Source organism: Sciurus vulgaris (genome assembly GCF_902686455.1).
Source record: "Sciurus vulgaris genome assembly, chromosome: 3".
Taxonomy (NCBI): Eukaryota; Metazoa; Chordata; class Mammalia; order Rodentia; family Sciuridae; genus Sciurus; species Sciurus vulgaris.
In genome coordinates, this window is record NC_136463.1 from 56,161,372 (window position 1) to 56,184,810 (window position 23,439).

General features: G+C 38.4%; 1 pseudogene across 1 annotated transcript in view; it reads right to left on the minus strand.

Moving 5' to 3' along the window:
• The window catches only part of LOC306655723 (nck-associated protein 5-like), a 251,924-nt pseudogene that overhangs the window by 16,465 nt on the left and 212,020 nt on the right, over positions 1–23,439 (minus strand). The window contains exon 9 of the transcript XR_013767021.1: positions 16,066–16,142. The product of XR_013767021.1 is annotated as a nck-associated protein 5-like (transcript). The remainder of the gene's footprint in view (positions 1–16,065; positions 16,143–23,439) is intronic.

Below are 23,439 nucleotides of genomic sequence, written 5' to 3' on the forward strand. Positions count from 1 at the left end.
ATCGCATACTACAGAGATCAGCCACATCAATGTTCATAGCTGCTCAATTCACAATAGCCAGAACTGTTGGAACCAACCTAGATGCCCTTCAATGGTGAGTGGATAAAGAAAACTGTGGTATATATATACAATGGAATATTACTCAGCCATAAAGAATTATTAAAATTATGGCATATTGCAGGCAAATGGATGAAATTGGAGAATATCATGCTAAGTGAGATAAGCCAATCTCAAAAAGCCAAAGGACGAATGATATCGCTAATAAGTGGAGGATGACACATAATGGGGGGAGGGAAGGGTTAGTGTTAGGGTTAGAGTTAGGGTTAGGGAGGGGGGCAAGTATGGAGGAAGGAAGTACTGTATAGAGGGTAAAGAGGGGTGGGAGGGGTGGGGGGAAGGGAAAAAATAACAGAATGAATCAAACAACATTACTCTATGATTTATGATTACACAAATGGTATGCCTTTACGCCATGTACAAACAGAGAAACAACATGTATCCCATTTGTTTACAATTAAAAAAAAAAAAGAAAAAAAAAAAAAAAAAAGAGTGAATTCTGAATTATACCTTGATATTTGTGCACTTAAATATCATATAGCCGGGCTGCCAATATAGACTTACAGACATCTAAAAGTGAAACCTTGGTTGAACAGAGCTGAACAGAGAGGAACTGGTCTTTCCTCAGGTATGCCATGAGTTATCATCAGAGAATCTGAATGAGGTGTTGGCCAGGGTCTTCGGTCTCAGAAGGAGTGAGACTGGGGTACTTTCTCTATCCCAGAGCCAGGAAGCAAACAGAGGGCTTTGTGTACTTTTTCATGCTTTAGGGAATCTTAGGAAGCAGCTACTACAATCTTCCTTTTATAGGGGAGGAAAGGAGAGCTTTGGGAAGTAAAGACAGTCACTTGCCAGAGTGCCAACGTGACCCCCAAACTCACGTTGTCTGTACTCATCATCCTCCCCATAGGGTTGGTGCTCTGGTTTGAGTGCTGGAAGGCAGGTCTCCAGTGTGGTAGTGTTGAGGTAGTGGGCCCTTCACAACGTGGGGCCTAGCGGAAGGAGTTTAGGTCATGGAGTCCCTGCTTTTGGAAAGGATCAGTGAAGTTCTCAAGAGGCATCTGCTAGTTCCCTCAAGAGTGAGTTGTCATAAAAAGAGCAATACTGTTCCCTGAATCCCTTGTTTCCTCTCTCATGTGGTCCTATCACAATGTTCTCTGCCCTATTGCAATGTAGTCAAAAGGCCCCATAACAGAGGATAAATCAATGGGGTTGCATGATCTTGACTTTCAATCTGCAAAATGTTAGTAAAATAATTTATTTTCTTTAGATATTACCCAGCCTCAGCTGTTCTGCAACAGAAAATGATCTCTACCATAGTTGGGATCTCCCGTATCAAAGAGATGCTCTGTTGACTCTGTAGCATTGGCATTCCTCTAAGGTTGGAAGAGGAAAGGACGGCCAAAACCCAATTCCCTGGCTCTGTGCCCTTAGATCTCCTCTCACAGAGAAGACCCTTAAGGAGGCCTTCAGGTCACTATGTGATGACCCCTATACATGCTCTGTATTAAATGATTTGACCTTCATCACAAATTCCCCCCTATTTCCTACACGCATAACAACATTTTCTGATTGTTTTACTATAGGGCAAGTGCTTCACTTGCATTATGTCATTATGGCAGTGTGTAATGACACATTTTACACAGCAGGAAATCAACATTTAAGGAAGTCAATAACTTTTCTATAGGCTGATAGTTATAGGTAGGAAAAGCAGGCTTTAGACTGAAACCTTTATAAACTTCAAAAGTGGAAGACTTATTGCTTCATGTTTACTGTACTGCCTTCTGCATTCATGTTACCAAGCACGCTGAATCAGTAAGGCTGTTTGTGCTGGACGGTAAGGTGCTAAACAGTTAGAAGTGGTGATTGCTCAAGGTGCAGAATTATAGTCAGATTCAGGGATGCCTTTCTGTAGGGTCTCTGCCTCTATTTTCCTTTAGTTCTCTTCACTCTGACCCAGTTTGATCTTCAGCTTGGTAGGAGGTGGCTGTGACACCTCCACACTGTCAGTAGTACACTTCCCAGTGTAGACGGAGAAAGAAGCTGACTCTTCCTGTGACTCTCTTTACACCTCCAGCCACCCTGGTCCCTGAAAATGAGCCACACAGGTCATAAACTCATTCCTGGACTGATTCATGTCACCTGGAGAATGCCATTTACTCACTGACCCAGGCCAGTTTTCTGAACGAATCACTGTTATGGAAGATGACCACAGGGGCATGAATCAGGTTTCATCGCTGGAGTGGAACATTAATGTGATTGTGAGGTCAATCACAATGCCCTGCTATGATCTTTCTCAGTTATTATTTCAATTGAGTTTCCAGCAACACTATTCAGGAACCATCTCCATTCTACAAATAAGAAAACAAAAGCCCAGAGAATATGTGTCTCCTAGGGATTGCAGAACACATCACGAAGAAAAGATTTAAAGCCAGGTCTTATAATACCACGTCCAGGGCTCTTTCCAACAACCGGTAAGATAACTACAACAACCTTACCTGCGTGTCCTCTCTAGACCAAATTCCCAGAATGTTGTGAGAATAATTCATCTTCTAGGTTTCTCTCTGTGGTATTTATCATATTTTTTTCTACTTTCAGTCATCACTCCATTATTGAATGCTAGTGAACCATTTATAACCAAGTCAGAATCCTTTTTTTTTTTTTCAGCACTTCTTTCTAATGAGATTTTATAGCTATCATTTAGAATAAATAGTCTGATGCATCTTAAAACCTATTTGGTGTGATGTAGACTTTTTATCTCCTTCTTTTCAATCTTACTTTCTAAAATTATCTCATATTCAGAAAGACTGTAATTTTCAAGTTATCATTCCCCACCTACCATCAATACAACATACTCTCAAGCCATACTCCAGGACTTTGGCTTCTGACCATCTACTTCCCTTCCTACCTTACACTTAATGAAGGGGTTCTGGTCTTTGGGATTTTTAGGGCAAGAGTATCACAGAGGTAGCACTTTTTATTTTTCCTTTAAGAGACATAAAATAAATACACAGGGGGAAAACAAAACAAAAACAAACAAACAAACAAAAATAAATCTCCAGTACCTGCTTAGCTGAAAAGGATAGTGTTACAACGAGGGTTTTATAGGAATTGAAACAGTGAAAACTAGATGGCAAAGGACTGTGACTTCAGTATCTAGGAAAGCCTAGAGGCCATATAAAGGACCCTTGCACTTTTAACCATTTTACATTCAAGCTATGTTGCTATGACCTTCTCTTTCTTTGATTCTTCCAACAATCGATCTGAACTGGGGAAGGCAGAAATCAGTATGAGCAATGTACAGATGCAGAAACTGAGGCAAAGATTAGCTTCATCAACCAAGGTGCCAAATCAATTGAAAATTAGGTGCAGTGGTTTCAGGTTCAATTCTCTTTACAGTGCATTATTTGATTCCTGAGGCCAGCGAAGGTGTATGGAAGACATGAAGGCTCAGAAATTAGTTTAGCACTTGAAATGTTGCATTTGAAGTTTGAATCTTATATATTTTGGGCCTTTGATATTTAGGAAAAGAAAACAAGATTTGACAGAGAATGTGACAAGAAGTTGCATGAGGGTCAATATATAAAATTCAAAGGATGTTATCAAAAATATTTGTTGATACCATCTAGGGCAAACTGTCATAATGTGAACATGGCCTTCCAACAAAATGACACTGATATTGCATGTTGAATAATATTGAACATGCCATTGATTCTTTAAAAAGGATGTATTTTATGGAGACTGGAAGAAAGAGATGAAAGAAGCAACAAAAAGACTCTGTTTTTTCCAAATGTGAAGAATTGGTGGGGGGGGGGGGGTCCTAAAATTAGGAGGAAAAGTTAGAGCATAGAGAATTGATGACAGTAAGAAGAGAAGCCGTGCGAGGAGGATGGGGGAACTGGGGAAGCATGAAGGAAAACTCCAGTGGTTAGTGTTGCTGGAGGTGGGATTGAGTAGCAAGCCAAAGGTAGCTAAGTGACACTTCAGGATGAGCATGCTGAAAATGGTGTCAAGCAAGTCACAGGCACATAGGAAGCCCCATCCTCCAGCCTCCATACAAACTTGGAAGGTATTAGGAGAGAGCAGAATGAGGAGTGGGAAGCAGAGGCCCAAGTTCCTCTGTGGAGTCCTGAGGAAGGCAATGGAATGGAATGTGCCAAATCTTCAAAGAAAATCTGCTTAAATACACAAGTGAAGGAGAAACTCCACTGTGACCCACACAGCCCCAGTCCATGCGTTTCTGAAGAATTTATCTCAGCTTCTATTCTGAATGTCTGCAGAATGCTGCCCTGGAAACAGGTACATTAGCTTTCTAAGTACAAGCTCACTAACAAATACGGTTAATTGTGAAGCCATGCAGATGCCCCATGGCCTCTGCCCACTCCTCATCCTAGAATCCCATCATACTAGGACACAGAATTTGGCAGAGTAAAGATTCAAAATCTGTCCTGGATTAAGGATCCCTATGTGATTAATGCAGAGGCAGGTATGTGTGTGTGATGCCAATGTTGCTTTCTCATGTAGGAGCTGGTGCTCAGTGGGAATTATTTAACTCCATGTAGAGTGGATTCTCCTTCTCTATGGTAATTTCATCACAAAATCCTGTACAACTCACATCTACAAAGGAAAATAAGGGGCAAATGTAGCACTGCACCCATGGAATCCTAGACAAGCTGGTTTGTGGGGAAGAAGGCATTTAATCTGGGTTTCCCTGTAGCCCCATCTTCTTGAACTGTAGGACAACATGTGAACTGCACAGTGCTCTAATTGGCAGCCACGATCCTTGCCAGTCAGTACAATTACCTACGTGGAAAGCAACTCCCACTGATTTCAGCAGTAGCATCTTATGCATGCCTGAATTCACATTTTTGCCCTTAGAGGAGCTTTGCTCTAACCACAAATTTCTCTCTAATACAAATCTATTACTGTGTAATGAATAAATATGTTGGGTGCAGGCAAGTGGATTTCCAGGGGCCTAATGCCCTTCCTCCACATCAGGCCTCTGGTATTTTGGTCCCATTGGGGTGGGTTGACTATGTCTGCAGACAGCATGCACCTCTGTGAGTAAGTTCATGTCTTACAGATATTGAGCTTTGTTTTGAATTCAGGTCCATTTTAAGTAAAAATGTCTATTTTTGTTTGCTTACATGAATCCAGAGAGGTTAAAAGGAGAGACATTTTAATAAGTAGGTTTCCTAGTGCTGCCTACTCCACTTCTTCACATAAAATGTGAAAATGTGGGTGGAATCTGGACATCCATAGTCTCTCCCAAGCCCTTCCCAGTTTACAGAATGTAATTTTACTGGTCAGTTTCCCTGGGTCTGGACGAAGCAAATCTGGGTTGCTGACAGCAATTCAACTCCTATCATTGATATCCTAATCATTCAGTTGAAATCTAATTACATCTATTGTGTTAGTTGACATTCTCCAGAGGAAGAGAACCAACTGGAGATATGTATGAGTATGTCTTATTAGAAATGTGGCTCCAATAATTATGGAGGTTGACAAGCCCCGAGATCTGCAGGGTGAATCGGCCAAACTGGAGGCCTAGGAGGGCCAATGTAGAGCTCCAGACAAGAGGTCAGCATTGCATGATTCAGACCCAGGAAAACCTATGTTTCAGTTGAGTTCAAAGTCAGGAAAATATCATGTCCTCAGTGGAATTCAGGCAGGCAGGCAGGTAGGGAAAGGAATTGTCTCTTTCTAGGGTAGGGTGGTGTGAGGGTTGGGGTGGTTGTCAGTTTTTTTAATTCCAGCTGTGATCTTTACTTAATTTGGATAAAATCTACCACATTAGGGGAGAGCAAGCTGTTTTCCTCATTCTATCAATGTTAAAGTTAATCTAGCAGGTGTGATGGTGCACACCTGCAATCCCAGTGACTCAGGAGGGCTGAGGCAAGGAGGGATTGAAGTTCAAAGTCAACCTTGGGCAACTTAGTGAGGCCCTAAGGAACTTAGCAAAGATTCTACTCAAAGTAAAAATAAAAAGGGCTGAGATGTGGTTTAGTGCCCCTGGGTTCAATCCCAGGTTTAAAAAAAAAAAATTAATCTCATGCCAAATACCCTTACAGAGATACCCAGAAGGGTGTTTGACTAAATACCTGGGTATCCCATTACTTATTCAAGCTGAATTAACCATAATATAATTTAACTACAACATAAAATTAACCCTAACAGTAATTAAGGAGCTGGTGTTTATGGCACACAGATACGATTAAAGAGGCAAAATGAGGGAAAATAATTTTCTAGTTGGAAACCATTTTATACCTTCTTCAAATAAACACTTGAAGAAGGATGGTTCATGTAAGAAACACTCAGTAGAAGTGACCCTGGCAATACCACCCCTACCCAAGCTTTAAGGGAAATCTCTATCCCTTAGAAATGAAATTATTATTTTAAAACAGCTTTCCCAGTATCATACTGATGCAGATGCCTCAAAGCTTGTGGAAATAGACTGGGAATAATTCTGAGTCCATTTTACGGATGAGGCAAATGAAGCCCATGGGATAAAATTAGCTTATGGAGGGTCGTTTTTGGAAACAAACACATCTGCAATTTAAGAACCCAAGGACATAGCTCCTCCCTCATCTTAGTGCACCTTGGTACTTCCACCTGTAGAAATGATGGCTACTCAGGTTGATGAAAGAGTTGGGTATGAAGAAGACAGATGGCAAAGGACTTGAGGGGGCATAGTTAAAGAAGGAACTACAGCAGGTGCTTCTGCTAAGAGATGGCTCATTTTTAGGGGCATGTGGCTTTGGATAGCAGGAGACTCCTTGGGATTTGGGTAGCCTGCTGGGCACTGCTGGTGGCTTACCCTCCCCCAAAGTCCTTACTACTAGAGCATTTCTAATTGCCAGGAAGCACCATCTCTTTGCTTAACAATGACAGCCCCAGAAGCAGCTCTGAAGCAATCAGCAATGAGAGCTGGTGAGACCAGATCCCTTACTCCTCAGGTGGGAAAACTCTGAGATTTGGATTCTATACACCAGAAGCTGCAGGCTAAGCCTCTGTCTCTCACAGTAGTAGCCAGGACGAGTGCTGCGGGTGTGAGCTGTGGCAGTCACAGGACCCTGTCCACTGCTGTCTCTATATTGAAATTCTTTGCTGTTTCTTCTTTTTTTAAATCAGTTTATTTTAGTTAAACATAATGTTATGGTTCATTTTGACATGATTGTACAAGTATGAAATATAATTTGCTCTAATTCAGTCTACAGTACTACCCTTCCCTCCTTTCCCTCCGTTCCCTTTCCTCTGTTCTACTGATCTTTCTTCTATTCATTTTTAAAAATTAGCTCCTTGTGGGTATTCATACTTGTACATTGGAAAGTTTGGTCAGATTCATTCCACCATGCTTCCCCTCTTCCTGTCTGTCCTCCCTACTCCTCAATCCCCTTTCCCTGCTCCACTGATCTCATTTCTATTTTCATGGAATCCTTCCTCCCTTTTCTTTCTTCCTTCCTTCCTATCTTCCTTATTTTGGTCTTGAAATTCTTAATAAGCTTTGAATAAAAGATTGTGCATTTCGTTTTGTACTGGGCTGTGCAAATTATGTAGCTGGCCCTGGTGCAGACTGTTGTGATAACAACGTGACTTCTACTTTTACTGCTGGTTTCCCTTCTCTGCCTGACGTCTGTCCCCTGTTGGTCTTTCCTGTACTTCTTGATAATTAAGTTGCCCTTGAATTCTTGTCACAGGATCTATTGGGAAACTCCAACCGATACCACTGCAAATATTATATTCTTGAAAAACACTGAAAAGAATTCAACAAGCCAATCCTACTATTTTATTGAAATGAAACAATAATGCACATAAGTTTAATAGTCACCAAAAATAAAGTCACAGTTATATCACCTGTCATTCCCAAAACTAATGGGACTATTCAAGGGGTTTGATTAGGAAGTAACACCCCAATAAGCTTCCTAGTTCCTCTGCACTGCAGACCAATTGCTCAGGTGAATCTAGCATGCAAATATCTCCCTGAATAAGTAGGGCAATAAACACTAGCAGAGCTGACATTTAAACAATGGCTCTGCATGCCATCTGTTTTAAAGAAATTATTTGTCTCTGCCAGTGTGCCAAGAAGAATAAGTTCACGTAATTTAGGAATTATGAAGGAAAGTAAGTTCTTGATCATTTATAACAATAGGATTCTTCATAGTCATCAAGTCATTTTTGGTAATGTCTAAGGAAATTTTTAAAGAACATTCCAGGCAAATTGACTTTTATGTAGAATCTAATATGGAGGTAAGGGATTAGCATGATGCAATCTTCAACTAAATTTAAGAAAAAGATATAAACAAGGATTCTGGTTCAGAATCAGATCAAATAAGCTCAACAAATCCAGAGCCTATGTAGTCTTCATTTTCATACCCCTAAGGTTCAGCACAATGCCTGGATGACATCAATGCCTAATAAATATATAGTAACTGAACTGAAGTTGGTTTGTGGCTGTGCCTTGAGGTTTAAGCACAGAAGAATGAAAGTGACTCACCCCTACCTGTGGAGCCACATAGTGTTTTCCACTAGTTCCTTTGTGCACACTGGAACTTTTCAAATGGACAAAACATCAGAGCATGAGACAGTTTGGGAGGAAGATGATGAAGGCAGAAAGGATCAGGTAAGATGCTGCATGTCATCCATGGTGAAGGTTCCATGCATTTGCAGAGTGTGGGACATGTGATACTTGAGGATTTGCTGGGAACAGAAGGCCATCCTGGGCCTTTTTCTCTATGTTTGAGGCTTATGGGCAGGAGCTTCCAAGACTAAGTTCTATTCATAAGGCAGTCTAGTCTTCCATTTGACTCCTGTCACCACCTTGGGATGAATTATGAACAAGACAAAAATTCTTCTCCATGCCTTATCTTCCTCATCATTCAGAGACGTGATACCCATAACTACCTATACATTAGACAGTCCTTAATAACTACAACAATGAAGACCAACGATTGTGTTTTTGCTCATACCTTGAGTAGTTTCAAGTACTCGTGTGCACAAGTACACTTAACACTCCTCTTGACAATACTTCAAATATGACTATTATCTCCATTTGGAAGATGAGGAGATGGAGGATAAAATAGGTTCAGGAATTTGCTCAGAGCCACAGCATTTAGCAGCTGGCAAAGGAGGGACTAGAGCCTCAGCCTGCATAACTACAAAACCCTGGCTTGTCAAAAGAATCCATGGAAGCACTCTCCAAAGTGCACAGCTCTAGGCAAACACATGGTGGTAACATAACTGCTATGCACAAAATCTAAATTCTGCCCACAGACTGTTGGTCCAGCTTTGCAGCTTGTGTATTCAAAGCCTATTATTGAACACTGTCTTCCTACAGACTCATGGGACATGGGAACTCAACCAACTTGGATGGTTATGGACAGTCTGAAGTTCATGTAGAACCCTTGCTACCTCAAAGATTATCAGAAGGTTCAGGCAGAAAAAGCATTAGTCTGTTTCTGGGAACAAGTTCTCCTTCCTCTTATGGCTGAAGAGATGTGGACATGGGGAGCTGAGGAGTTTTGCACCAAGTGTAGTATCCAAAATTTCAGTCTCTTCCCTACTGCCAACATTCATCACCACATTGCACTGCCTCCTCCTTACCACTTTTCTCCTTTGCAATCTGATTCAATTGTAATCCAGAGTGAGAGGAATGTACACATAGGAGCAAGTGGACAGATGGTCAACCCAGAGAACAAACCACAAGGAAATGAGAAAGAAGGAGGAGCACAGGGCTCATTACATAGCTGATACTCAATGGATGAACATTCATATATATTATTTCTTGTCCTTGGTCAATAGGAACCACATGGTTTGGTTTTTGTGGGTCATATAGACTGAACATGAAGCTAACATGAGTCTACAGTTCAGTCTGCCTTTGACAGATGTAAAGCTCCCCCTCTGGAATTTGTCACCTGGACTCAGTTATAAATGGGTTAATTCAGTGCAGCCACAGTGGAAGCATCCTGGTCTAAGCTACTACTCTACAGTGTCCCTTAAATGTCATTTTGTAAGTACAGAAATACAGAAGTAAAATCAGCCTGGTAAATATTAACGTGGAATTAGAATCATGTAAAACCCTACCATCCAGTTCTCCATCCATAAGCATTATTCTCTAAGTCATTTTCAATGTGCTGCTAGCCTTTAGTTGTAGAAAGGACCTGCACCATCCAAGCAGTAACTGAGAACACTTGCATTTCCCACCCACATTTTGCATAGATCATCAATAGCTCACTCTTTTCACAATTAAGTCTAAGTCAGCGCACAATTCAAAAATGTGACATTTACTTATCCTTCCTCTCAGAAAGTTTTGAAAGTCTGGACAACTTTCTAGGATATGATTTAATTTTATTTAAAATATAAATGTCATTCCTCTACATTAAATTTCTAAATTTTCTTCAAATTTTCTCATTGGGGAATATTAGTAATATTCTTGAAATAAGACACATAATTACAAAGACTTTAACTGATTGGCAGCTACAGTACTAGCTGCTGCTCTGTCCTAATAGCTTTATTTTAAGAAAAAGGAAAATTCTAGATGCTTTGTATTCCACAAAAGATTTATTTGAACCTCTGGGTATTTTGTTGGTGACTAATTATATATTTTTTTCATAAATACAGTGGTGGTAGCAAATTAATCCAAGTTCAATACATTTTCTTCAAAAGTTACTCAAGGTTAACTGTCCAAACAGAGAGCAATGCAAGTACAGATTATGCAAAATAGCAACAAAGCATAAGTCACTGAAATTAACTGCATCTTTCCCTATAACTCTTCAATTTTCCTATGACTTTCTTAAATGATAGTGATACTTCGTGTTCTTTTAGCACAGGTCAGCTGAGGTTGGAAAAGATAATATTAGGGGGATGGGCAACAGACTGAGAAGAGAGATGTTCTCTAATTTCCATATTCTCCTTTGTTCAGAGTTAAGAGAACCTTTATTTTTTGCTGGACATATGGCTATCTGCCTGGAACAATGTTTCCCATCCTTATGGAACCAACTTGAAGTCACTGAGATGTTAGCAGAAAGGATGCACAAGTGATGGGAAGAATTCTTAAACAGATGAACTGTGTCCTTCACCATTCCTTCTTCCTTCTTGCTGGTTGGACATTTAACACAAGTATGGCCATTTTAGAGCCTGAAGGGACACTGGAGATAGAAATCATATGAGGAATGGAAACCATCTGAGGAACAGCTCCCCCTTTGGAGTTTGCTGTTGAAATTTTCACACTATTTTCCTTGACTTAAAGGCCATTTCTCTCTCCTTTGTGGATGAAATCCTATCCCTTAGGACAAGAGTGGAAGAGTCTGGCACCCTTCTAGTAGCCTAGACCACCTCCCTCTGGAGTTTCATGCATAACAGTAAGACATTTCTATTCTTATTTAAACAACTGGAGCTTCTCAACTCCTGACTGAATCTAATACTATTGGTACTAATGGTCAGGATAAATCAGTCAGGTTTAAAACCAAATGTGGTTTGGAAAATTCAAACGATACAATGCACTATGAATAAGTGCTGTTGAGCAGATTCTATCAGGGCTCCGAAACAATGGAGTGGGTTCAAATGAGGTAAGCACCAAGGTGATGCTTCTTTTTCTATGTAAGTGAAACACGTGATTCAAGAGTCTGGGAACTCTTCCCTTTCTCCCCTGACCAAAAAATCAACCAAAACTGTAAATCCTCTGCCATTAGGCCTGGCCTTTTATGTTCTGCTGGGGGAAGAAGCTGCTGCATGTTCTAACCTTCATTTGAATCTGGCATAGAGATTCTTCAACAATAACAGCTCTACACCCTGTGACTCTTTTATGCCTTCTGCCTCTACCTAACTGTGGACCATGCACAATACTACTGAAGATTAGATGATTTATGGATGGATAATAAAAGTTGACAGGATAAAGGTCTATGTGTTAGGTGAAAGCCTTTGTCCATAGAGTCTCAAATCTCTATTTGGTTCAACATAGCTTTGTCTCATTTCTAGCCTTAAGGCAGAACTAGGATTATTAAAAAATAAAATAAAATCACTCACTTTCATCTGGCACTGCTGCTTGTGCTGTTCATTATCTGAGGTAATCTTGATCCTGCCCTTTTTTCCTCACCCCATAATGTGCTCAAACAAGCACTTTGAGTGCCTGAAACTTACAGCTTCAAGAATTCCTCTTCCACTTATCAGCGATATCATTCGTCCTTTGGCTTTTTGAGATCGGCCTATCTCACTTAGCATGATATTCTCCAATTTCATCCATTTGCCTGCAAATGTCATAATTTTATCAACAAACAGAGAAACAACATGTATCCCATTTGTTTACAATAAAAAAATAAAAAAAATAAAAAAAAAAAAAGAATTCCTCTTAACTAGAGGTAAAACTTTACCTGAGTCCTTTCTACAATGCAAATACGTGACCTGAAAAGGTATCAGCTTAATCTGTTACTATAGCAACATGAGTTAGTTTACCATATTAGCTAGCTAAAGTCTAGGAAAGAACAAGGAATAAGGCAAGGAAAGACTCTAGGAATATGGAAATGAACTGGAATATGGAAATGAATTGGCCTATGGTGTTAGGTCACTCAAAGGTACTTATCAAGCACCTGTTACCCTCCTGCATGATATATTAGCTGCCAGCAGAAGAGGCCAACTGGGGAGGATGGAAGGTGGATAACAGATTGGAGGGGCAGGATTTCTTGGAGGCAGTATCATCAGTTCCCATCGTGGAAGAGAGAACTCCAAGGCAAGTTCACTGAGCTATAAAAGGAAAGCGGGATCATTTGAGCTGGACTATGTCCTTTGCCATGCTACATTCTGGTGGCAGGAACCTTCCATTTGGCTCCTGCAGAAGAGGAGTTCCCTCCATCAATGAGGGGGATACAGAGGTCTCATTCAACCACGGAGCACTGGAGCATTTACTGGACAACTGGGTACATTGCTCTTTGTAACTCTTTTAAGTTTTGGGAAATAACATGTATCCTTCATTTCATAAGTCTCCCATGCATCCTCATTTTGTAGATACCATTTTATTCTGCTTGGTACCTTCATTAAAATCCTTAAATTACATTTTATCCTGTTTATAAGAATTTCCAAATCCCTGTTTCCACTTACAGAATTATTTTGGATGCTTAAAACCAGCTGAAGTTTTCAATAGAAGACAATGGGAATTTAAATTACTATTTATCATTTCATCCTAATAAATAAATAGTATAATATACAGAGTGAAACTATTATAGTTAAGTAGCAGTAAAAAAAATTCAGAAATATGGTGGTTGTGATCATTTTTGTTAATACTTCTATTAGGCTAGACCAGTCATTTGCTAGTTGCTTATTAACATGGAAGTCTGACACTTATTAGGACAATTTTAAAGGAAAAAAAAATGTGGTGACACTATTTTTCTTACTTCATAAACCTGAATTTTAACATAGAAGTTGTTTATTTAATATCTTGTCTTATAATCCCACAACATTTTCATTAAACTAACAACATTACCCCTAACCATAAAAATGTAAATATTCAGATTCACAACTTTTTTGACTATTATTCAGTCAAGACTTTGGTTGATATTTAATTGAAAGAAGAGTATACTTCAATTTGCTCAGGTGCTATCATTGAAAATATTATATCATGGTTATAAAATATTATAACAATGTGTGTAAACACTTTGAACAAAAGGAAAAACATTGGGTTGTCAGGGTTCAAAATATATATTCGCAGCTAATCTTGGAGAATGAAGACAACTACTTGACTTCAGTGAGTCTTATTCAGTCTTAAAATGGAGGAGCTTTGTAAGAGGTCTGTGGTGATCCTATTGGTGATCTAGCACCAGAGACAGTCTTGCCCCTCTCCTTGCTACTTCATGCAAAAAATGCTGGAGTGCCATACTTACTTTTTCAACATCATCTGGAGCAAGTATTAGTTGGAATGATCCATATCTTACCAGTGACATATAAGATAGAACCTATTGGAGGGATTCTGGGGAGGGTTCACTCTTCTTTAAGTTTTGTGTCTCAAATGTGGATGGGATGCCAGGAGTGGAGGGAATTGAACTGCAACCAGAAGCAACAAGCATGAGGACAAAAGCCAACATGGAATGATGGTTGAGTAGACAGATAAAATGGGCCAGGATTTTGATAACATTGCTGAGCTTTCATACACCTCTCTTCTTGAGACTTGTAATTATATAAGCATAATTAAATCATCTTATTATTTAAGTAATGTTTTTTTCGGGTTTGTTTCTTGGTTTACTTGTGGTCATTGCATCTTATATAGCTTCTATGATTTGAAGAGATAAGTCTAAAATGATCTGAAGACCATGTCAATTCACTATCACAGACATGGTCCAAGTTTGCTTCCATTAGAGTAATCTGGAACAGCCCTGTTCAATATAAGAATGATGAAGGAAAAGTCCATATACAAATACAGAATATGTGGCCAATGAACACTCAGAGTGTGGCTAGTATGATTGAGAAACTGAATTTTTATATTTACTTTTTATTTGATTCTTTTGTTGTTTTTTTAGCAAATTTTTAATTTTATCTTGCTTTAATTAATTGAAGCTAAAATAGTCACGTGGCTAACGGCTATCATGCCTAACTGCAGATCTAAAGAACTCCTAGTCTTCTAAAAATTTTAGCCTACTATAGTTCTCTTGAATAAAAAATTCATTCTGTATCTTATATATGCTATTTTATAAGCCCAACAATATCTCATTATGAAAAAATAATGATCCAGCAGGGCTTTACATAGCATCATGTTTGAAGGCTGTTGAGCAATATTAAACAATATTTAACTTACATATTAGCTAACTACGCAGAACTGATACCAATTTAAGCATTTCACATTGACAACTATAATAAATGATGCCTTTTTGGAAAACGAATCTTATTCATGCTACATTCATTCAGCTGTTTGTTAAGACTTCTGTATTCCCAATCACAAATGAAAAGAATAATAATGGTGTGCCAGTCTCATTAAGCTGAGGGGTACAACAACTCTCTGAGATAAACTGTAAATTATAGTTTTCAGAAGACTTCTGGGTATTATGGAAAATGAGCCACGCAGTGTACCAACACAGCACCAAGAGCTGTGGAATACCAAGAGCTGACAGTTAGCACTCTAGTGAAAGGACAAGAGCAATGCACACACCAGGAACCAGCTATCTGTATGGGTGTCTTGTCCTGGAGCATGGAATTCAATGCTCTCTGCTGTACCCAGATGTGATTTGGAGCAATAATTTCATCATCCCTTGGTGTCTGTGTAAAGTGAAGTAGTCAGCATGCTCACATTCACAGCCATTCACAGAGTTTGAGGAACCACTAATTCTACAAGGATCCAGGGTGGCCTGGAGCTGTTAAATTATCACTTCTTCAATCTCCTGACAAGGATCACAGTAAGCAATAACTCTTCCATCATAGTTTCCTCCCAGCGGAGAATAGCTCAGTCCCTTTGTGTTGGGAACTCTAGTTCCTTTCTATCTGGTGTTATGCACAATTTTAAGAAATAGCTGACATGTTGAACTTAACACAGAGACAAGTCTATCCGTATTCAGGGTTCTAGCCAGAAACGATAAAGAAAATGAGTTGAAGGTTTTGCAACCTGCATTTACTTTTCTATTTGGTTCTATGTGCAAAACATTACATTTTTAAAAAATGTTCAATTTAAGAAAGCCACTGCCTTACATTTCTAAGTAATAGATACTTGCATTTAATCACTTCTTGAGCAACTTACAGACACTGGATCCATTTAGAGTTGTTTCTCCTCAGAAAGAAATTAATTACAGCCAGTGTCACTTTTGTTTTATACTGACAAGTACTCCCCTCTCATCAGTTTGAATTGCATTCCTTTGCAAGGAGGACCTGTTTTCTCCATAGGTGTGCTTTGACCCACTTGTTTGGTGGTAACATCCAATGTCTAAGAGGTAAAGGTGACCCCACTCTGTCCTCATGGAGTAATGCCTCACATCTGAAAGAAAGTCCCAGGTGGAAAATGTCTCACAGTTAAAGGTGAAGGAAGACATGAATTTTTACCTATGATGTGGCTCTGGAATGCAGAATCTACAATTGTATCTTCTTCATCCTCCCAAGTTTTCGTTTGTCTCTTTTATCTGCAGCAACAAGAAAATACTAAAGTTTTTATTCATTGTATTAAATAGACCTTTGCAATCCTCAGAAAAATGATATATTCTATGTGGGGTGCATTTATGTACATGTGTAGGCATATGAATGTGCATACACACAATGCACATATACACAAATATACATACATATATACTTATATCTATTGTTTCTTCATTCCACTTTCCCTCACTTAATCATCTGGTTTTATTACTAGTTTTAATTATAAGAATATATTTTCAGAAATAAAACCCTAGCTTAGAAAGAAAGGATGTACAGGGAACCTGATTCTGCACAAGATTTTAGAGATAACAGTTTTGGTTTTTAATATAGGGTCAGTCATACAGGGCTGTTAGGGAAAATTAAAATATAAGGAGATATAATTCCTCCAGAGTGGGAGACTTATATCATAGGTCATATTAATAAAAATAAAGAAATGTACTTAGATCTCCTGGCACTTTCCTGGAATATAACATTCTAAGAAATTATTTTATTTTCATTCTTTCCATAATGAAATGAGGTGACAGTGATATGTGCTGTGAACTGGAGCAGTGAGACTTTTATAGACTTTTCACCTTAAAATATTCCCCTCATATCTCATCGGGAACACCCAGGCATTGGATCGCATAGCCTCAAATGGAATCCTGGAGAGAAATTCATGGAGTCTCAGTATCTTACAGAGAATTCTGAAGTCCAGGAAGTTTCCTTGAAGTTGGCACTCATGTAGTGCAACACTGGCATGAAAACCCAAGTCCTCCAATTCCCATCTCAGAAACCAGGGTATTGTGAATGCCAGCCAAGATGGAGACACCTGCATACAGTGGTGGCAGGAGCCACATATAGTTTTTACACACAGATCTCATTGTCTTCCCAGTAACACCAGAGGCAGGTACTACTGTCTGCACCTGCCCTGAAATCATGAGAGGGTGAGTGATGGTCCAAGTGGTAAAGCTGAGATTCAAACACGGCAAGGCAAGTTCCAGATTTATGTTCATGTGGGGAAACTTTGCTATTCTCAAATTTCCATTTGACTCTGCCTGTGTAGACTTGACCTCAATATGAAGACAGCTGAGGTCCTTGTTGCACTGACCCTCCATAGCTCTTTTAAAATACATTCTAGCCAGTCACCTGAGCAGCCAATAATAATAATGGTGATGATATGAGTTGTGCAATGCAATGGGGGTCCTGCTCAGGCATATACATTAGAGGCTGTCAGTGGTTTTGCTCGGGGGCCCAAGTGGAATACGAAGAAACCATTATTTTACACTTGCAATATAGAAAGTCATATGGTTGCATACTGACCTTGAACTAGATTTAGCTTTCTACTTTTTATCTCCTATTTTTCACACTTAATGGGATAAGAAAAATTATTTACATTTTATGACTGCAGTTCCAATAGAAGAATGCAATTGGTGTGTAATCTGTACCATGCTGACAACTGGAAGGTGACAAAGGCAGTGGGGAGGTAGATGTTACTGCCATTGTGGCAGGTTCAGCATCCAAGACTGTGCTTCTGTTTTTTTTTTTTCTTATTGTATTTTTATTGTAAACAAAGGGGATACATGTTGTTTCAGTTTGTACATGGAGTAACAGCATACCATTTGCATATTCATATATTTACATAGTGCAATGATGTTTGATTCATTCCATTATTTTTTCCTTCCCCCCACCCCTCCCACCACTCTTTTCCCTCTATACGGTCCCTCCTTCCTCCATTCTTGTACCACTCCCACCCCCATTAAGTGTCATCATCTGCTTATCAGTGAGATCATTACTCTTTTGGATTTTTGAGATTGGCTTATCTCACTTAGCATGATATTCTCCAATTTCATTCATTTGCCTGCAAATGCCATAATTTTATTATTCTTTATAGCTGAGTAATATTCCATTGTATATATATACACCACAGTTTCTTTATCCATTCATCAATTGAAGGGCATCTAGGTTGGTTCCATAGTCTGGCTATTGTGAATTGAGCCACTATGAACATTGATGTGGCTGTATCTCTGTAGTGTGCTGATTTTAAAACGTTTGGGTATAGGCCGAGGAATGGGATAGCTGAGTCAAATGGTAGGTCCGTTCCAAGTTTTCTAAGGAATCTCCACACTGCTTTCCAGAGTGGCTGCACTAATTTTCAGTCCCACCAGCAATGTAAGAGTGTACTTTTTCCCCACATCCTCTCCAACACATATTGTTGCTTGTATTCTTGATAATTGCCATTCTAATTGGGGTGACATGGAATCTTAGTGTAGTTTTGATTTGCTTTTCTCTTATTACTAAAGATGTTGAACATTTTTTCATATATCTGTTGATTGCTTGTACATCTTCTTCTGTGAAGTGTCTGTTCATTTCCTTAGCCCATTTGTTGATTGGATTATTTGTATTCTTGGTGTAGAGTTTTTGAGTTCTTTATAGATTCTGGAAATTAGTGCTCTATCTGAAGTATGATTGGCAAAGATATTCTCCCACTCTGTAGGCTCTCTCTTCACATTGCTGATAGTTTCCTTTGCTGAGAGAAAGCTATTTAGTTTGAATCTATCCCAGTTATTGATTCTTGCTTTTATTTCTTGTGCTATGGGAGTCCTGTTAAGGAAGTCTGATCCTAAGCCAACAAGGAGAAGATTGGGACCTACTTTTTCTTCTATAAGATGCAGGGTCTCTGGTCTGATTTCAAGGTCCTTGATCCATTGTGAGGTGAGTTTTGTGCAGGGTGAGAGATAGGGGTTTAGTTTCATTCTGTTGCATATGGTTTTCCAGTTTTCCCAGCACCATTTGTTGAAGAGGCTATCTATTCTCCATTGCATATTTTTGGCACATTTGTCTAGTATTAGAAAATTGTATTTATTTGGGTTTGTGTCCATGTCCTCTATTCTGTACCATTGATCTACCTGTCTATTTTGGTGCCAATACCATGCTGTTTTTGTTACTATTGCTTTGTATTATAGTTGAAGTTCTGGTATTGCGATACCCCCTGTTTCATTCTTCCTGCTAAGGATTGCTTTAGCTATTCTGGGTTTCTTATTCTTCCAGATGAATTTCATGATTGCTTGCTCTATTTCTGTGAGGTACATCATTGGGATTTTAATTGGAATTGCATTGAATCTGTATAGCACTTTTGGTAGTATGGCCATCTTGACAATATTAATTCTGCCTATCCAAGAACATGGAAGATCTTTCCATCTTTTAAGCTCTTCCTTAATTTTCTTCTTCAGTGTTTTGTAGTTTTCATTGTAGAGATCTTTTACCTCTTTGGTTAGATTGATACCCAAGTATTTTTTTTTTTTTTTTTTTGAGGCTATTGCAAATGGAGTTGTTTTCCTCATTTCCCTTTCAGCTGTTTCATCGCTCGCATATAAAAATGCTGTAGATTTATGTCTGTTGATTTTATAGCCTGCTATTTTGCTGAATTCATTGATGAGGTCTAGAAGTTTTCTGGAGGAGGTTTTTGTATCCTCTAAATACAGAATCATGTCATCCGCAAATAGTGACAGCTTAAGTTCCTCTTTTCCTATTCATATCCCTTTAATTTCTTTAGTCTGCCTAATTGCTCTGGCTAGAGTTTCGAGGACAATGTTGAATAGAAGTGGTGAAAGAGGACATACCTGTCTTGTTCCCGTTTTTAAAGGGAATGGTTTCAGTTTTTCTACATTAAAAATGATGGTGGCCATGGGCTTAGCATAAATAGCCATTAAAATGTTCAGGTATGTTCCTACTATCCCTATTTTTTCTAGTGTTTTGAGCATGAAGGGGTGTTGTATTTTGTCAAATGCTTTTTCTGCGTCAATTGAAATAACCATATGATTCTTATCCTTAAGTGTATTGATATAACGGATTATGTTTATTGATTTACGGATGTTGAACCATTCTTGCATTCCAGGAATGAACCCCACTTGATCATTGTACACAATTTTCTTAATATGTTTTTGGATACAGTTTGCCAATATTTTGTTAAGGATCTTTGCAACTATATTCATCAAGGATATTGGTCTAAAATTTTCTTTCCTTGATGTGTCTTTTCCTGGTTTGGGTATGAGGGTGATATTAGCTTCACAGAATGAGTTCAGTAGGGTACCCTCCTTTTCTATTTCCTGGAATACTTTGAGAAGTATTGGAATGAGTTCTTCTTTGAAGGTCTTATAGAACTCGGCTGAGAATCCATCTGGTCCTGGGCATTTCTTGGATGGTAGATTTTTAATGGCTTCTTCTATTTCATTGATTGATATTGATCTGTTTAAATCATGTATGTCCTCCTGGTTCAGTTTGGGAGGAGCATATGTCTCTAGAAATTTGTCAATGTCTTCAGTAGTTTCTATTTTGTTGGAATACAGATTTTCAAAGTAGCTTCTCATTATGTTCTGTATCTCAGTGGTGTCTGTTGTGATATTTCCTTTTGCATCATGTATTTTAGTAATTTGAGTCTTCTCTCTCCTTCTCTTTGCTAGTGTGGCTAAGGTTTTATCTATTTTGTTTACTTTCTCAAAGAACCAATTTTTGTTATGTCAATTTTTTGAATAGTTTCTTTTGTTTCAATTTTCTTGATTTCAGCTGTGATTTTAATTATTTCCTGTCTTCTACTACTTTTCCTGTTATTCTGTTCTTCTTTCTCTAGGGCTTTGAGCTGTAATGTTAGGTCATTTAATTGTTGACTTTTCATTCTATTCTGGAATGCGCTCCATGTAATTAATTTTCCTCTTAGTACTGTTTTCATAGTGTCCCAGAGATTTTGATATGTTGTATCATTCTCATTGACCTCTAAGAATTTTTTAATCTCCTCCCTGATGTTTTTTGTTATCCATGTTTCATTCAATAGCATATTATTTAATCTCCAAGTGTTGGAGTAATTTCCTTTTTTTACTTTGTCATTGATTTCTACTCTCAGTCCATTATGATCTGATAGAACACAAGGCAGTATCTCTATTTTTTTGCATTTCCTAAGGGCTGCTTTGTGGCATAACATATGGTCTATTTTCGAGAAGGTTCCATGTGCTGCTGAAAAGAAAGTGTATCTGCTCCTTGATGGATGGAATATTCTAAATATGTCTATTAAGTCTAGGTTATTGATTGTGTTATTGAGTTCTATGGTTTCTTTGGTTGGTTTTTGTTTGGAAGATCTATCTAGTGGTGACAGCAGTGCATTAAAGTCACCCAGAATTATTGTGTTGTGGTCTATGTGATTCTTGAAATTGAGAAGGATTTGTTTGATGTACAGGGATGCACCATTTTTTGGGGCATAAATATTTACTCTCATTATGTCTTCCTGATTTATGTTTCCCTTAAGCAGTAAGAAATGTCCTTCTCTATTCCTTCTGACTAGCTTTGGCTTGAAGTCCACTTTATCTGATATAAGGATGGAAACCCCCACTTTTTTACTGAGTCCATGTGCGTGGTAGGTTTTTTCCCATCCTTTCACCTTTAGTCTGTGGATGTCTTTTTCTATGAGATGAGTCTCTTGCAGGCAGCATATTGTTGGGTCTTTCTTTTTAATCCATTCTGCCAGTCTATGTCTTTTGATTGATGAGTTTAGGCCATTAACGTTCAGGGTTATTATTGAGAAATTATTTGTATTCCCAGTCATTTGGCTTATTTTTGGTTTTTAACTCTACTTGGTTTCTCCTTTGAGTGGTTTTTCTTTAAGGTAGTTCCTCCCTTTCCTCCCTTTGCTGACCTCCATTGTTGTTTTTCATTTCCTCCTCATGGAATATTTTGTTGAGAACATTCTGTAGTGCAAGCTTTCTATTTGTAAATTCTTTTAACTTTTGTTTATCATGGAAGAATTTTATTTCATCTTCAAATCTGAAGGTTAATTTTGCTGGGTATAGGATTCTTGGTTGGCAACCATGTTCTTTCAGAGCTTGAAATATGTTGGTCCAGGCCCTTCTAGCTTTTAGAGTCTGGGTTGAGAAGTCTGCTGCTATCCGTATTGGTCTCCCCCTATATGTAATCTGATGCTTTTCTCTCACGGCCTTCAAAATCCTATCTTTATTTTGAATGTTAGGCATTTTCATTATAATGTGCCTTGGTGTGGATCTGTTGTGATTCTGTGCATTTGGTGTTTTGGGAGCCTCTTGTATTTGATTTTCCATTTCATTCTTCAGGTTCAGGAAATTTTCTGATATTATTTCATTGAATAGGTTGTTCATTCCTTTGGTTTGTATCTCTGTGCCTTCCTCAATCCCAATAATTCTTAAATTTGGTCTTTTCATGATGTCCCATACAGAACAGTTCTTGGACATTCTGTTCATGACTTCATACCATCTTCTCTGTTTGGGCGACTTTATTTTCAAGATTAAATATTTTGTCTTCATTGTCTGAGGTTCTGTCTTCCAAGTGGTCTAGTCTGTTGGTGATGCTTTCCATTAAGTTTTTTATTTGGTTTATTGTCTCCTTCATTTCAAAGATTTCCATTTGTTTTTTTTTTTTGTTTGTTTGTTTTTTTTTTTTTTTTGAGAGTCTCTATCTCTTTTTTGAAATGATCTTTTGCTTCCTGCAGGTGTTCTTTCAGCTTATTGGTATTATCATTCATTGCCTGCATTTGCTCTCTTATCTCATCCTTTGCTTCACGAATCATCTTAATCATGTATAATCTGAAGTCCTTTTCTGCCATTTCTTCTAACATACTATCATTGGATTATATTACTATAGAATCTAGATTTGTTTGGATCATTTTCTTCCCTTGTTTTTTCATGTTGTTCATGTATCTTCCCCTCTAGCGCTGCAGATCTGGGGTATTGCAGATTTCCCCCTATAGGTTTATAGTGGCCCTATAGATTTCCAAAACCCTTTCTTTAAGGGGAGATCAATATTAGCATTGCCCAAATCAGACACTATGCAATCCTAGACCAAATAGCCCCTATGGGGACAATAATAAAATTGTCATAATAAACAAAATGAGTTCAAATGTTATCTTCGGTAAAAACAAACAGGTTTACAATAATGTCTGCAGTTTCTAATGAAGGACAAAGAGGATGCAGAGGGATGAAGAATATGGTTGTTAATGGGATAATAAAAGAATATACAGAAGTTCTAGAAAATAGAAAGGGTGAGAGTGCAATCAAAAGAAATTGGATGTTAGCATGTAAATAAGGGAGAAAGCGACTCTGAGTGAACAGGTAAACAAAAGGAAAAGACAGCAAGAAACATAAAGAAATAAAAACTTAAAAATTTTTTAAAAAGGGAGAAAAAAGAAAATCTGCTGTATAACAGTCATATACTAATGAAACCTCCCAGTAGCCTGATGTATGAGAGGTACCTGACAATGAGCTTCAAGCCTCCAGTAGATGTCTCAGG